The sequence below is a fragment of the Teleopsis dalmanni genome, chromosome 2, assembly GCF_002237135.1.
Source record: "Teleopsis dalmanni isolate 2A chromosome 2, ASM223713v2, whole genome shotgun sequence".
NCBI lineage: Eukaryota > Metazoa > Arthropoda > Insecta > Diptera > Diopsidae > Teleopsis > Teleopsis dalmanni.
In genome coordinates this window covers 169,940,737-169,959,165 of record NC_051847.1, presented here as the reverse complement: position 1 = coordinate 169,959,165, position 18,429 = coordinate 169,940,737, and the positions used below count along the sequence as shown (strand labels likewise).

Genomic DNA, 18,429 nt, shown 5'->3' with positions numbered 1-18,429 from the left:
TCCTTAACTAGTATTTTACCAGCAGGAGAGGACCTGCCTGGTTCCTGAAGTTAAAATATTTAATATATAGTTTATTGAAATGACGTTACTAAGTATATTTTGAGTAGAACTTACTGTAAACCAGGCCATAGTAGAATCGTCATATAAAACAACCCATTCTTCTGACCAGCGATTCCAGAGAAGTTGCTCTATTAATATTTAAATAAGAATTAATGTTATGTATCTAATATTTTTACTGGATTTAAAACTATTATTATTATGTTAATATATTTAGTAAATGGGAATGGAAATAGATAATTAATTTCAAATTTATGATATCGTTTCAATATAACACAGCAAGTGAATTTGTTAATAAGCTTTCACAGCAAATTAACAAAACTCCAATAAAATGCGCGAACATACGAGTCAAGTACGGTTTTGGGTCAATTAGTTAAGGTGCGCTGACTCTGAGCTTTAAATTTGGCAGGGCACGAGTTCATTCCTTAGTCCTTGCAGTCTCAAAAAATTATTTACGAATAATTATATACAAAAAATATTTCCAAGACCACTGATAATAGGTATATAACAATACTCGAAACAGCTGCATGGTCAGCCAATTAATTAAAGTTATATAAAAGCATTTTTGTTGTTGTAGTTCACTACTTTTCCAAAATTTCTTTATAATTAATTTCTTATAACTAAACCTTTAACTTTTATTATTATTATATAAATAATATGTTTGGGAACTATAAGAAAAAAGATTTTACCGTATGAAACCATTAATTATATACTATACATTATGCTTCAATACCTTTTAGATCGAAATACCGAGTCTAACGATCTTTCAACATTTGGATACTTTTTAAACAATACGATTTATCAAGTCCTCTAAAATATACCTCAATTTTTTATTCTACTTTATCATGTGATGGAAATCTCTTTTCCTGGAATAATATTTTCAAACTTGAAAACACATAATAGTCACTGGGAGCCAAATCTGGAGAATAATGTGGGTGAGAAAGCAATTCGTACCGTAATTGATTTCAATTTTTTCATAGTTTTCATTGACCTGTGAAAGGTGTGTTATCCTGCAAAAACAAAAGTTTTTTCTTCGACAAATGTGGTAGTTTTTTCTTATTCTCCTTATTCAATCGATCCAATAATATATAGTAATCTGATATTATTTTGCCTTATTCCAATTAGTCTATAAAAATTTTATTTCTATTTAAACCCCAAAAGACGGAAGCCAAAACTTTTCCTGCTAATTGTTGCGTTCGTGGTCGTTTGGGAGCTGTACTCCCAGACTCTACCCATATTCTGGTTTGTTGTTTTCACTGAGATGTGAAGTAATCACAGGATGAAGTAGTTTCATCAATTGTCACTACTCGGCGCTCACAGTTGGCGCAATATACCGATGCGTGTGTGAAGAACACCGTGGTGTGGAGCCTTCACAGCAGGAATCCACGTAAAATTCTGGACCTTTATGTCAGCTATATTGTGCATAAACATTTTCAAAGCAAATTCAGCACCCATCAGCTTTTTCATACCCAAATATTGTTGTAAAATATTCAATACACGTTCATATGATATATTTGCCATCTATACTATCTAACGCAATTTAATTTTTGAATCATCCAACAAAATATCGTGAAGTTTTCAATGTTTTTTTCAGTTGTGATCTGTTTTGGACGACCCGGACGCTCTTCATCAAAAACACTCGTACGACCACATTTAAATTCAATTTTTCAATATTTTATTGTTGTTAACGATGGTGGCAGATTGCCGTAAGCAGAATAGTTTTCCAATTGAATTGCATCATTGTTCATTCCTTTTAAATGGAAGAATATTATTACTGAACGATATTCAATTTTTTCCATTTTATAAAAAATCCCCAAGGTGCACGCACTATCTTAATTATTTGCAAAATGCTAACCAAACATCTGATAAAGTCGAAAGTTTCACAGATAACATTTAATACTTGCCCGATACACAAAATATAATTGATTTTGTTCTGGCGTTGCCACCTATTGTGAAGTCAGGTAATTATCAATACATAAGTAAATAAAAGCAATACTTCAGTACTATATTGTACTATAGTATTGTACTAATATTGTACTATATATGTATCAATAAAGTTGATTTATTGTATGAGATTTGTATTAAGTAGACTAAATGGTTTATTGCGACTTTGCAGAATGACGCTGAGCAATACCCGTAGCTCCGTCAAGGTAGGATCGAGTCTCTCTGAACCTTTTGATACCGTGCGAGGCTTTAGACAAGATGATTCCTTATCATGTGACCTCTTCAATTTCGTCATGGAAGTGATCATGCGCAGGGCAGGTGTTCATCGTAATGGAACAATATTCTACAAATGTGTCCAGCTCCTTGCTTACGCCGACGTAAGATCTTTGGTCCTCTACAAGTTGGCGACGAATACCGCATTAGAATGAACCACGAGCTGTACGAGCTTTATCACGACATTGATATAATTCAGCGCATTAACATTCAGCGGCTTCGCTGGCTTGGTCATGTCGTGTTAATGGATGAAGACGCTCCGGCGAAAAAGGAGTTTCAAGCAGTAGTTGGCGGAAGAAGACGTAGAGGTAGACCGTTGCTCCGGTGGAGTGATCAAGTTGAGGGAGCACTAACTGGACTTGATATACGAGACTGGAGAAGGCGCGCACGCAGCAGAGGCGAGTGGGGAGACATGCTGCGTCAGGCCGAAACTCGGTAACGGGTTGTTATGGCCACATAAGTAAGTAAGTAAGTAAATGGTTTATTGAGAGCTGAGGTTTTTGGGTCTCGCAGATATTGTGTGGCATTACAACGGGTCAATACGACTACCGATGTATAAATGTATAGTATCTTAACAATTGATAATTGATGTATAAACTTAATAACATATTAGAGCCATGTTATATAGGCAATCATATGACGAATGATCACGGCAATTTTATACTTTCTTTGCTCATGATCACAAGGCATTTTATGCACAGAGTCATATCACAATCGTCAATTTGCTAGCTTTACTACTACTTTGGTACGTTTTTATTCCGCCTAATTTTAAAGAGTAATAATTTTTGTATTGCATGTCCAAAAATACTCATGTATTTAGGCACGCATTCTAGTTTTTATTACTGAGCAATACTATTTTGGACAACGTGACTAGGCACAGAAAATCTGTTCACCGTAACCAACTTCAATTTTCTGTCTCAATTGACGAAATTTATGTTTTCCTATAATTTAAAATTTTTTATTTTACATTAAAAACAACAACAATTTCACAATTGAAGTGATTATGACTGTCTACAAGACATAGCCTTCATCGATATCGTGGTCTAACACTGTTTCGAGAACAAACCAGAACTGTCATCGAAGACATTATATATTTAGGTTAAAGTTTTCTATATTAATAAGATTATTAAAAGTAGTAATAATACAAAATGTTTAAAGTTAATTAAATGAGTTATTTTACTTACAGTAAAAAATTACTGTATAAGTGATGTTTCCGTAGTCGACATACCTATTTCGAATTTGAATTTTTTTCAGTGATAAAGCTTTTCGCATTATGAATATATCAACAATTAAAATTGATAAATATAACAACAAACTACTCCAACAATCATCAGTAGGAGTGAACATCTACAACCAAATATCAAAATTTTGAAAATACGGAAAATGTGGCATAAACCGTCAATTCTTATTGATATAGCAATAAGATGATGACATTCTTTTTTTTTTGATGATGAAGTTGAAGATATGAATGTGGAAGTTATGCAATTTAACTGGTGCCACCAGTCATACACATCCTATTCGGGTGTGAGAAGTTTGTCTGATCTGTAAATTCATGTTTTGATGATGTGAATCAGCTATCAAGAATCTGTAAGTTTTTACCAGTGGACTTTTTTGCTGTGGGTTACGCGAAAAATCTCATATTAGCAGACAATCATCTAGCTCTCGATGCTTTAAAAACAAATATCCGTTCATTTTTGGCCAAGTTATGTGCAGAAAGATCAAAAATTCTGAAACAAAGCATGAGGAGATTATTCAAAAATACAGATATGTCTATATATTATAGATAGATCTATAAATTAACACAATAAGAAAGTACGTCGGAATTACAGTTATTTATATAGTTCTACAAATTAACATCATAGAAAGCGAAGTTATTAAAGACAGAGCATGAAACCATAAAAAAAATATCTCTAAAATTGATGAGCACTCAAACCCTATAAATACAACATTGAAATATCTAAATAATTATATCAATGAACAACTGACTGTATGCCGACATCTTAACACTCATAAATGATAAAAAAATTAATACAGTATTCCAATACATCTTAAATGAGGTATGAATAAATGTCGACTTATATTCGTAAGTAAGAATAAAAGTTCTCAGGAAGACTACTTCAAAAAAACCACTTAATCATTGGTAATATATAAGTTAAATCACTATATCTCCATTTGTGGTAAAAAGTATATATAGTATATAGTAGCGATCTTGACAACTTAAGTAAATTAAGTAAAATTAAGTAAATATTTATAATAATTTTTAGTACAATATGTGACATTGTCACAGGAATGACTTTTTCAATTCATCATAAGTAGACATAAAGTTGATCAGAAAATTAATTCTATTAATTAAAATGTTTCCTTCTTAAATAAAGAAGTTTGGTGATTCTCTGTAGTGGCCGCGAAGCCCTAAAAATAGTTTTCATAAAAGTAATATAATCTTTATCGCAGCAGTTAAGTTGTATTCCAATGGGTTGCTTTTTGCCAGTTTTTGTAGAAAACTGTAAGCAAAAAATTGCCTCTTTATCTGTAAGGAACTGCTGTGTCATGTCAGTGTGAATTGCACTTATGCTGATTTAGCAAATTGTCACAAAATCCTGCAAAATTGTGAAAAAAAATGATGAAGGGCCATTTGAAGGTAGTTTCGAAAGCATAATTGCACAAGTAGTGAAAGTAAAATGAATGAAATGCAACTAAATGGCGGAACCGTAGATGAGAAGGGCCTTCGCGAAATTTGCTTCAGTTGTCAGTTTTGAACGCCTTACAATCAAATAATTTAAGGAGAAATATAAGATGCGGACAAAGCTAGCCATAAATAATTCACACATAAGTTAGAAAATAACTGCAGAGCAATTGCCAAGTAGCAATCAGGGTCTTTAGTTAAGCAACAGATTCAGATATTCGAAAATCAATAAAGAAATCGTTGTCCAAATTTAAATATACGGTAAAATGTTAAGAGATAAAATGGTAGTGATAAAAAAGTTATATCAGATCGAAATAAAAGGTGTAGTGAAAAGAAAACCATTATTTTTGCATAAAATTGAAGGCTTGTTTTCCATAGTTAGAATGATCCGATTTAAGTCAAATATGCGCCCTTTTGTTCGATAACTTGTTACCATTTTAAAGGTAATGTCATTATGCCTCTCTCTCTCTCAATTTTCACAAGCCTTGAAGCAAATTTTTCACCAGAAAAAATGTTCACATGAACAAATGGTAATTAGTGAAAACTTACCAATCAGTCAACCAGGTTGATCAGGTTTTGGCTAGTCATTGATGTGTGTGGCCTGGCATTGTCCTGATGAAACACAATTCCTCTCCTATTGCCCAAAACTGTCCCTTTCTGGCCAGGGTAATTGCTTCTTTCAGACAGTTTATTTGTTGGCAGTATAGTACCAAGTAAAGAGTTTTACTGTAGAGGAGGAGCTCATAGTAGATGATTCCCTTCCAATCTCACCAAACACTCATCACAACCGTTTCAGCGGGCTCACTGCGATTCGTCCACAACCGTTTTCGCAGTTTTTAGATTTTTAAAAATTATACTCAATACCAACATCTATATTCAACCACTATCCCATGTTTCTATGTGACGTAGAAACACAAAATTATGATACTATTAGATATTATCTGTTGTGATTAGGAGGAAAAACACACGCTCGACCGGCAAAACCAACAGTCTACATATCACACTCCTATATATGTGGGTAAGGCATGTTTATAAAAGAAGACCGGAAGTGACAAGAGACACATTTTTTTAAATATATGTCATACTCGTATGTCAAGCATAGATAACAATTATATCACAAGCATTACCACAAATAATATTAATATTTAGTTAATATAACTTGGTCATGCCATGTAAAGACATAGATGACTGTCATTAGAAAAAGATATAGTTCCTCCACTTCTCCAATAAAATGATCATGTTCTGAAGACATGCAAATAGTTCAAGATTTTTCAGATAGTGTTTTTCACAAGTATTTTTTATTTTTAACTACGAGTCCATCAAATCTGTGTGCATTACTTAGGCCGTAGTTAAGTTTCTGTTGTTACGGCTTCTTTATTTTCTCAGGACTTTCCCAGGGCCTTTTACTACGATCTACTCTTCATTTCTATCTGATTGGGTATGAGAATTTTTGAGAGACAAGGATTTTCAAACTGTAGTTTTCTATTGCTCTTATAGAACCTAATCGCTCCTGTTGAGAGACCTTAAGTAAACTGAAATTATCTTTAATATGTTCATATTTATGATTTTATTTTATTGATTGAATTAAATCTGTTGGCGAATTACCAATTTCGACTGGTGTGTATCAGCTTCTTTTACCAGGGTTGGTGCTCTATTAATTGATAAGTACCACAAGAAATAATTCATTTTTTTATTTGCTTGTTTTTTGCTTTATATTAACTATAAATTATATATACATATTTACAATATAAATTTCGAATTTAATTTGAAATTTAAACGACTAAACGTTAATTTCGGATTTAATTTGTGTAAAGTTTTAACGTTACACTTCTTCGCCGCTGTACATTAACGTACAGCTGCTGTCTCCATCAACTGTGTTTGTAGTGTGTATAGTGCTGTTTTTATTATTCATATTACTCGGATAATCTAAAAACTGAAGGGGTACTCGATTATTCGATTAATCGGATAGAAACAAATACTCCGAAGCTGAAAAAATATGATATTTTATGAATTCGAATCCTTCGAATATTTTGATTTGCGATTATTATTCGTAGTACTACTTATATATTTATTTATGTTTTTAAGGTTAACTAAGAATAAGAAACTGGACTGCTAGGTTCTTCACCCTAGTAGTCCTCCGTATATCTACTATTCGAAGACTTCGTTAGCGAATGTTAAAGCGAAACACAGATTTGTATATGCATGAAATAATTTGTATTTTTTGTTTTTGTTATAAAGAAAATGCGATTTAGTGTATTAGCAAAATTGTGTAAAAAAAATGGATATTTAAAATTAAATTTAGTTTTAAAAAATATATATATGTATAACGGTTTTCGTTGCATATTTATAAAGGGTTTCTGACCAATTATGTTATCCCTTAATTTTTTTCCATGGTTAATTTTAAAGGTTTTAATTTGTAATTTCATTTTTTTTAAATGCGATTTTTAAATCAAATTTTCGATAAAATAATATTTATAATAATAACAAAAATAATATATTTATAAATGCATAAATATTAATTTTGACAATTTTTTACATATATTTTTATCTTTTATATTATATTTCATATTTTCATTAACATAATTTCTTTAATATAAAACAAATAAATAAATATTTATTAACAAGTAAATAAAAAATCTTGTAAACGAAAACCATATTTTTTTTTTAACTCCGGAGACTTTGTTTGCCATCAGGTTATACTGGACTTATACGACAGTTTTGTTTGTTATTTTAGCCGAATTTTCATTTTGCATAGAAAGCAACAACAATTGACAGCTAAAATAACAAACATGACAGCTAAAAGTACAAACTCTCGTGTGATTACTCGAATTTTTTAAATAGTTCGTAAAATCGGATATAAGCAGCACTAAAATGAGCAGCACTAGTGTTTAATAAAATCATAACATTTGGAGCAGATTTGCAATAACATAGTTTTATTTATTTTCTTTGTTTATTGTTCACTTTTGTCTTTTTTGGAAAAATAGTTTTTCATAGTTTTCTTAAAAGAAAGCACTCAAGAATCGATATTTGAACACACCCAGTAAGTATTTATTTTTTTTGCGATATTTGAAAAATTAGGTATTGACGATAATTATATTTTTACAAGCTCGTTTAACTCTAAAGCAACGGAGCACTCGAAAATACGTCCTTACTTTCCAATGAATATATTGTTCAGTACTGTGTTAATAAGGATTCATAATACCTGTATAGACAATAGACAATATAAGGGAAAAGATACTGAATTTCCATTACTCAATTGTGATGAAATTTATCCGAGTAAAAAATAAACTCCTGATAAGCATCGATCGCCAGTCACAAAAGGTTTGTTATTGAAAGATTTAAAAGAATTTTCAAATGAAACTGTGAGACCAAATGATATGCGTTTATATGTTGCGATTTTTGTTACACTAAACAAATTTTTATTATATCCCAGAGATACACCATCAAGTTACCTATGTTGCACATCTGCGATATCTGTGAATTAGATTTGGGTATATGGAGTAAAAGTGCAGGATGGCCATGGATCAAGTATGGCATTAGAACAATAATGGAGATTCGAGATGATCCTGAGAGAGTTAGAGCGGTACGAAAGTTTTGGCATTATGTAAAACTTAAACAGGAAATGCAATTTCCAGATTGCTGTGCATTTGTTTGCGCTCATGACGATAAGAAGGTTAGAGCGATTTGGGGTTACCCCGCTACTGTTACTTTTGGGGAAGCAGTATTTGCGAAACCTTTGATTGATGCTTATTCACAATTGCCCACGAACACTTCACCATTTGCTTACGGTATGGAAAGCGTAACTGATGGACCGATGAAAATTATCACAGTTTAAAATTTTCAAAATTTGATAAAACTGTTCCTGCCTGGCTTATTGAGATTGCATTTGATATATTACAATTAAATATTGATTTTGTTCATTATAGAGGAAATGGAGTAGCTGATGCACGCAAAATGATACACATGTTTGCCACAATAAAAGACTACTTCATCAATACACCCATACGAACAGCAAAGGGGTTAAGGTTTAAAAAATCAAGTGGTATACCCAGTGGTAGCTATTTTAGTCAACTAATCAGTTCCATTGTAAATTGTCTTGCTTTAACGTATGCAGTTTTTTACACATTACACACAGATTTCCAATTAATTCTGTGTTTTTTGTAGATGAATCTTTTCTAACAACAAGAGTCGCTCTGGATCTTAGTGAAGTATCTAAAATATTATTGAATCTTGGGTTAATTTTGAATGAAAAGAAATCAATGTCATCTACTAATATCGACGAATTAAATTTTCTTGGTTATGAAATTAAAAATGGAGTTGTCAAGAACAATCAAGATGATCTTGTAGCATCATTAAATACTCCGGAGCACCCTGATCAAAGTTGGAGTGAAACTGCATCGCGGACATAAAGCATATATGTTGCTAACTTCGAGATAAATACTTGAGTAAGTTCAAACGAAAAAATGTATATATCGCGTACATTTTTGCTTAAAAGATAATTGTAAATTTGCCTAGCGCTTCAGAGTATTTCGCTGTGAATCATAAATGGTTCAATGGTTTCTTTTTCAGTAAAGAAACGTTCCGTGCGCGTTCATAAGCTTATATTAATATATTTATATTAGTCAAATATACGAATATATATTAGATGTATAGATACATATATATAAATGTAGGTAAATAGATAAAGTGTTTTTATTTGTTACTAGGCTTAGATCGTTTATTTAACACATAAATTTATAAAAAATTTTTTTAAATAAAATAAAAAATTACACTTTTTAAACAGTGTTAAATATTTAGTTATATTTTAATTTTTATACAAAATTTTTTATATTACAAATATTTTCGACTATTGTCCGTGTATAATAATAATGTATAGTAATAAATAGATATATCTAAAATATATTGGATGTAAGTTTTGATGGAAAAAATGTGTCAAAAATTAATCTATGAAATAAGCGAATGCTTATTTAGCTTCGAATTGATAAAGCTTCAACATTACTGGTATACATACATACTGTTGTAATGTAAATAATATATTTTTAATGAATAATTTTGTGTGAAGAGTGCTTAAGTTTCGGTATCGCTAAACCTTTTTCCTCACCTATTCTTTTCATACATTTTTTGGTATGTGTTGATGTTTTCCACCGAAGGCACTTCACATCTTTTGCTAGGTTACCCATATCAGATAACAACAATTGAAAGCAAAAAATTTTTAATTTAAATCTGAAATTAGAGTAGAACTACTAAAAGCTGAAATCGACGTTTGAATTTGACAACAATAATATTTCACAAGCCAAAGCCTAGCAAAAATTTACTTGGTATTGACTAGAACAATGAAGTGATTACAGTCAATATTTCAAAGCGAGATGTAAAATATTTATATAATATTACAAAAAGTGAAATACGAATAAAGTTTCTTTAACCTTAAATGTCATTTCAGTTATGTTCTTCACTACAGGATAAGATCAAAATACAAACGTAATGGATGAAGTTAATACGATATTTTCTCTATTGATGTAAGCAAAATGCAAGCAGCATGTATAGGACACTAAACTGTAATTTGTTAAAGTTTTCTATTGATTATGAAATTAAATAAATTAATAAATTATATTAACAATGTACTCTATATTTTAATATTTGCTGTATATATGTTAATATTTTTTTGCTTGATATGTAATTTTTGTTAGGAAGTTAGATTAGATATTGGTTCCACAAACGGCCTTAGCCACTTGTCAATTTCGACGACCAAGTGTCGTTTAATACCTCACAAAGTGATTTCACAAGCAGCTCCCCGCGGGTTACAACAAAAAAATATTAGATATTCGTTTATTTATTTTTTGTCTGTATGTTCTGGCTTTAAACTCTACTTTTTTGTTCCATTAACTCCCATTGAAGCATAGAAACTCTCTATGAACCCTCTGAACCGTATTCTATTCGGAGCTGCCGTGTAGATATCGTTCCATGAATAGCGCGCTGATATTAGTTCGGCATCAATTGTCCTTTGCCATGTTCTTGAAGGGTCGCCAGGCCGGATTCCACTTTAGGGCTTGCTCAGCGATACAGAAATTCGACTAGCGTAACGTGTGTCCTATTCATTGTCATTGTTCGCTCTTTTCCACAATCCCGCGTTAGAGATGCGTTTTGGCCACCATATTTTGAAGATGTATCTTAGTTAGTTTTAAGCAATCCATTTTATTTAATAAGAATATATATTGAGAGAGAAATTCTTTTTATAAATTGCTTTAGTGTGCATTCTTGAGTTTTCAAACTATGAGTTAAATATTTCTTATAATTCATTTTCAAGAACATTTTCATGTTCTTTTATCTATCTAAGATATTCGCACTAAATTCTAATGAAAGATAAAAATCTTTTATGTACTTCAATGAAAAATTTTTGGTATTTCGTTCTGTACTCATTTCCATCAAAATTTCAATTTCAACTTCACTTTATGACAGTGTCAATACCACTTAAAATTTTAACGTTCATTATTGCTGGTGACATTTTTAAAATAGCTTTGCAAACTGACTTCTAAAAAAACACACACTCAATCTTTTCCTAATAGGTTTTCGCTTCGATAGCTTTTAAGGATGGTATAAGATTTTTCATAGAAATTAATTTACCAAAAAATTTCCAAGTAAATTATACAAATTCTTAATACAATAAACACATTTATTTTATAAAAAACTTGAATGAATAATAAATATGAATAAAAAAATGATAAAATGAAATCTCTGGATGACTTACTTTTATAGCGCAAGAGATATCCTCCTTTTATTTGTTTACCGATATTTCCTAAAAATGGAATTAAAGAAAATTTTGTGAATTTTCATATTTTTATAAATTTTCATAATTTTGTAGAAATTTATAATTAAAAGATTATAAAAACCAAAAAAAAGCAAAGATAAACTCATTCTTAATTTGTGACAAAATTCAACCTTAAACAAACTTAAGTATAATTTAACCTCAACTGTGCATCCTTTTGGATTAATATCGCGCTAGAGAAAATCCTACTTAAATTCCACAGCAACTTAGCCTTCATTTATTCAGAAGCGTTCAACGCCTTAGCCAACAACACTCAACATCCAACATCCCATCCTCCACACTAGTATAGCATATCCCACAAATGCCAGCATACACAGAAGCAAGCGCAACATACACTTAACTACAAACATTTACTTCAGCGTTACACAATTTTATCTACCAATAATTACGGTTCTACACAGATACGCACATTTGTTAAAATATATGATATCTTATAGAATTTATGTAGATATATTTTTTATTATATTTTATGTACTATATGGTATACAAGTATGCTATGTATCTGTTGGTGTGTATTTGGAAATAGCTTTTGCCTTATGCATACTCGTATACGAAACAGTACCAAAGGCGTTTCTTTTACCATTCAGTTCCCTGCATTCGCTTAGAGTGCTATTCCTAGTTATGCACACAATCCCTCTGCATTATCTTCCTCTGCACCCACTTCTAACATCACACACCATGAGAATGCACCGAGTACCCAAACGCTTTAGCTGCAGACAGATCTCAAGTGTCGCTACACTGAAGCACTGAAGGACGCTGGGCACACAAATCGCAAGGAAATCTGTTAAACTGTATCATTTTACACACATGCGAGTATGGCATCAACCCAAATGGGACAGCTAATGCCAAAAGAATATGTGAGGACTTTGTACGTATAAAAAATGTACAAGTTTTAAAATACATATGACATGAGAGTAGCGTGGCAGTGTTGGTCAAGAGAGACTTTCATTTCCTATATAATTTTTTAAAAACTATCTTGGAAGAAAAAAATAATAAATTGTAACAACGAAGTACATTTACCCTACATTAGTAATATATGAGAATGTCCTATATATAAAGAATTAAAAATTATCTAAGAAGTTAAAATAATAAATTGTAAACTACCATTATTAACTACTACTTGCATATAATATCATTAAAATATGATAATATGATACAATATGATAATATGATACTACTACAATCGCGGTTTTAAATAATTTAATTAATTCATTATATTGTTCAAACAAATTTTGTAATTCAGCGACATCTGTCGTTTAGTACTCATATTCAGTTGACACCGTCTGTTGATTTGTTCGTCAGTATTTCCCATAAAATACCATATATCTGAAGATATTTGTGATCGGCATTTGGCAAGGGTAGTAGTGATCCAGCATGGTATAAATTTGCTTTTGTACTTTAAATGTTGGCATATAATTTGCGCTAACGATATTCGTTGCTCCGAACGATGTCATTTGGAAGTATGAATTGTACTTGCGTAAATTTTTCAAATAATTTTTTGATAGACTTGTTTCACCTGATACTAAAGTTAATAATGGTTCAGGTGGTGAACGAAAGTCTGGTAACTTTACTTTTCCACCTGCACAGCACATACCTGATGTTTTTTTAAATTTTTGAGCCCCACAATACTTACACTTTCTATCCATTTTTCTAATAATTACACTTGAATGAAGACTGTAATTGTAAAGGGGATTGTAATGGAAACCACATAAATTCAAATCAGTATGTATCGTTCGAATTCGATTCCTTTGCAGCCTTGCTTGCCTCTGTTCACTCGTTTCCAATGATCGAGCAAAAGCAGTGTGAACTCGATCTCTCTCTTGAATTGCTTGCCTCTGTTCACTCGTTTCTAATGAACGAGCAAGAGCAGTGTAAACTCGATATCTTTCTTGCCTTGCTTGCCTCTGCTCACTCGTTTCTAATGATAGAGCAGGAGCAGTGTGAACTCGATCTCTTTCTTATTTTGTTTGCCTCTGCTCACTCGTTTCTAATAATCAAGCAAGAGCAGTGTGAACTTGATCTCTTTCTTGCCTAGTTTTTCTCTGCTCACTTGTTTCTGAAGCTCATTCTTCTCTTCTCCTTTTTGCTTGATTTGTAGTTCGACCAATGATACTTCGCTTTGGTGGCATAATTATGGTGTTAAATAAAACGTATTTCCCTCTGATTTTAATAAATTAAATTAAATAAATGATTCTATTTCACTTAATATATTTACTCAAAACTAAACTAAAACACACACTGTACGAATGTAAAAACCAAACTGACTTCTCACAATATATTTCTTCTTCTCGAGGATTGCTAGATTGTTTTAAATGATATTGGAAATTATGTTGCAGAATACACTTTCACCAAAATATTACTAATTAAATGAACCTAGAACCCCAACTCTGATTTTAATAAAAATTTCCAGAAAGCTTTCCCGGAATTACCTAATAATTTCTCAAATTTTCACAGTGATTGGATGTATGATTTTTGAATCCATCGAGTACAGACATACAGACAGACAACGTTCATTTTCATATATATAGATTAAAAATTATCTTAGAAAAAAATAATAATAAATTGCATAACAACGAATTGCATTTACACTATATTATACATACATATATGATTAAAAATTATCTAAGAAATTATCTTAGAACAATAATAAATTGTAACAACGAACGACGTCTACCCTACATCATTAAAATATGAGAATATCTTATATATAAAAAAATAATCATTTTAATTCTACTTGGAATATAATTTTCTTTCTAAATTTTTATCAGTTTTGTGTTGTCAATATATTTAAATTATAATCCAGTTTACTGTGATTATCGAGAATATCGACAGCTACATATATATAATACTTATACAATTCATGTACAATTCATATGTACAATTCATATATACATATACTTATATTCAAATCAATAAATATAGCTTTTAACCTGTGTTTTTTTAAATAATTACGGAAAGATTTCTTTTTCAAATTAATATAATGAAGAATTAGGTTTTAACCAAACATTTAGAAAGAAGAATTTTTTGGAATAAAATAAATTGTTACAATTTAATATAAAAATAATGAATCTTATATTAAATTTATGCTCAACGTAACCGACTTACATATCCTACTACTTTTAATATAATTAAAAAATTCAGATGAAGTGATAACATTTGTGATAATGAGAATTCCAACAATATAATTGAAAATATCAAGACTATAAACCAAAGTGCGAATGGAAATCGAAAACAATCAATTAATTCAAATCGCTTTTAAGAACTTTAAGTTCTAAGATTTGCATTTTAGTAGGTATAAAAACTAATTGACTCAAAAATTTCAACCATATGTTGATATAATATTAAATTATGGATTAAATTTTAATCCAGCATAATATAAGTTTGAAAGGTGTAAGTGCCTAAAACTCTCTATTACTTTAAATTAAATTATTGTAATCCATATTTGTCTTTACTTTAAAGAAATAAATAAATAATTAAATGAATAATTAGTGCGTAAACATTTCGCATTTTGTACTTTGAAATAACCTGAAACAGATCCATTTCTTGTCAGGAAATTCATATTAAACTGTGTAAAAACATCCCATTTTGGGCTTTGAAGTAACTGAAAAAATACTTATTATTTTCTAAAAAATAATTTTCAGCAATCTAGGTCATTTCTGTTTAAGACTATTCGAAAATAAGCACAATTGTGACCCGTTTACATCCACGTAATATATCAGTTGGACATGGTTTAAGGATTGAATTGAATTGTAATTTTTTTTTTATTTCAAAACATGATTACTGATTTATTGTGGCATTGAATATATAATTTCAAATATGAAAATATGTTTTAATTTTTTCTTGCCGAAGTGACGCGTCTTTATGACAAAAAAAAACTATTTAAAAATTAGACGGATTCAAAAAGTAAAGAAAAGACAAGAACAAATATTTATTTAATATTTTTTCGCTGTTTCGAGTATTGCCAAATACTCATCATCAGTGGTTTTTTTTAAGGAAATAATAAAATTTCCTAATTAGTTTATAGTCCGTATATAATTTGTTAAGACTGCAAGTGCCAGGCTTAGAGCTCGTGCTTGTCAAAAATTGTGGAATATGCAACACATACTATATTGTGACACAATCCATTTGTTAAAAGAAAAATGTAAATTATATAATTTTATAATTACTAGTTTAAATATCCTTTATTAATATTTTGCATTATAAACAACTGTACAGAATAGTTTGTGGCAAAAAATAATTAATTAATTTTTTACAAAGTGTGAGAATGCCTTTAGCAATATGGTTATTTATTTAAACGATATTTTATATCAATAAATATAAAAAATATATGTATAAAATTCACCTTTGAACCTAAATTGGTTTTTAATAATTTAATAAAAATTAAAAACATTTATAATTTTGCTCGAAAATTTTATTAATTAATATACAAAGTTAAACAGTATTGAATAATATTCAATAATGAAGTAAAAAAGATTATTTTTAATTATTTAATTTTTGAAACTTAATTAAATTTAAACTTAAATCCAAAAATATTAGTTATTGAATATATAACTCATACGCTCCGTTATCCACACTTTGCTTCTTAGTACAACGTTCAAAAATAAAAATTTTTGTGAGTTGCCAAATAGTTTTAAATTGTAGAAATGTTTTAGTTCTACTTTCAAACTACCATATTAGTTTGATGGAAGTTTATAGATGAGACTATCATTACATATTAGAACTCAGTTGTAGTAAGTTCTCTTTTATAGCAGATGAGAGGGTGAGCACGCTTTCTAATACTACCTGAAGAATGAAGAAATACTAAACAACTACTTTAATACTAAATAAAACAATATAAACGAACTCAATTTATAAAATTTGGAACTGTACGTTCTACAGCATATTTGTAGGTGCTATATAACGGAGCCCTAAATGGCTTAATTTTTTTTAAGTATAAAGTTAAAAATTCCCCAACAATAATATTTCGAGACTCAGTTATTTAATATAAAAAAAATGTTTGGATGGTAGTTTCTATTCCATATGGGACTCACAGGGTTTTCGTATTTGAAATCTATATACATTAAGACCGAAAAGTTTTCGGAAATTCTCATTTAAAATTCGCGCGCTGTATATTTTTCGATATTTTAAGTTTATGTAGTTTGGCAGCAATTAAGGACAATTACTATGCCAAAAATGAGCGCGATCTGTCAGACAGTTCGTTTACGGCAGCTGTTGAAACCAGTTCACCTCAGTAGTGCGTTGCGAAAAAAACAATGGAAAAAAATATTGGACAAAGAGTTTGCATCAAATTTTGTGTTTCGAACGAAATTTCGTGTGCAGAATCGTTGCGAATGCTACAAAAGGCTTATGGGGAATCAGTTTTATCGAAAACTCAAGTTTATGAGTGGTACAAAGCCTTTCAGGACGGTCGTACGACCGTCGAAGACATTTCGCAACGCACTACTGAGGGGAACTGGTTTCAACAGCTGCCGTAAACGAACTGTCTGACAGATCGCGCTCATTTTTGGCATAGTTAATTAAGGACAGTGCTGCCAAACTACATAAACTTAAAATATCGAAAAATATACAGCGCGCGAATTTTAAATGAGAATTTCCGAAAACTTTTCAGTCTTAATGTATACGCGGTTAGAATTACTATATCCAAAGGTATATTTTCAATTGGTACCGGTGGAATCGTATATAATTTCAATGTGAAAGTTTATTGTTGCATTATACTCATATACGTTTTAAGAATAAAATGGTGTTGAGCCTAAATGCTAGGTGATTCTGTTAGAAAACTATAGACTCTGCCTTAAAGTAATTTTTATTGTATACACATAGAAGAAAATCCTCAAAAGATGAGATTTTTATTTATATATATGTCAAATGATTGGAAAGTTGGAAAATTGGAAGATTATTCCGGAGACTAATTTTATACTACAATAGCAGCAGAACTACTATTGAAAATTACTGAAATAATAAAACTTAAAAAAAAAACAAATTACAGGCGGCCTTCAAAATCAGTTAAAAAAATATCAAATCCATACATATATCTACCATTTCTACTATAACTACTTAGCATATCTAATCTCTGGTAGGTGCTACAGCCACATCCTTAACAATTCGAGAATGCCAGGTTTCTCTTAACGTATTAGCAAGATGGTTTAGTGTTAGACTCAAATAGGTTTATGGACACAGGGATATTTCGGACAAATACATTATAGATAAGCTTGCTGAGGCAGCTACTCAGTTCCCTGATAATTTTTTCTCAGATATTGATATGTCATTTGCAACGGTTAAACCGGTAATCAAATAAAAATAATTGAGTATAGCCAAATAAAATTGGTTAGATGAACGTACAAGTCAGCTGCTTCAACTAAGGCGTGACCTAGTCAAAACCATGTTATCGTTGCTAACGGGTCACTTCATACTAGGAAGACAAGCTTTGAAATTTAGTATATAGTATAATGACAGTTTTCATGATTCTAACTCTGCGGATGAAGAGGTCTCTGTACTCCATCTCATGTGTCAGTTTCAATCATTGGCTATATGATAAAGTTTTTATTCTGCAAAATTAGGAACTTCGTCAAGTTTATAGATTTGACTCTTTGCTTTTCTTCGCTGCCCGTACGCTAATTTCTAGTCAACGTATGAACAATGCTTATCCGCG

At 30.6% G+C, this 18,429-nt stretch overlaps 2 long non-coding RNA genes across 2 annotated transcripts; one reads left to right on the top strand and one right to left on the bottom strand.

Annotated features, from left to right (window-relative positions):
- LOC119678773 lies at positions 1–14,309 on the bottom strand. Its single transcript, XR_005252355.1, has 4 exons — positions 13,414–14,309; positions 11,703–11,750; positions 115–188; positions 1–44 (listed from the first exon to the last, which is right to left on the bottom strand). It is a non-coding gene; the product is annotated as an uncharacterized LOC119678773 (long non-coding RNA).
- LOC119678772 lies at positions 7,632–10,545 on the top strand. The gene is made up of 5 exons (XR_005252354.1): positions 7,632–7,997; positions 8,064–8,278; positions 8,391–9,063; positions 9,122–9,402; positions 10,398–10,545. It is a non-coding gene; the product is annotated as an uncharacterized LOC119678772 (long non-coding RNA).
- Positions 14,310–18,429: the final 4,120 nt, after the last annotated feature.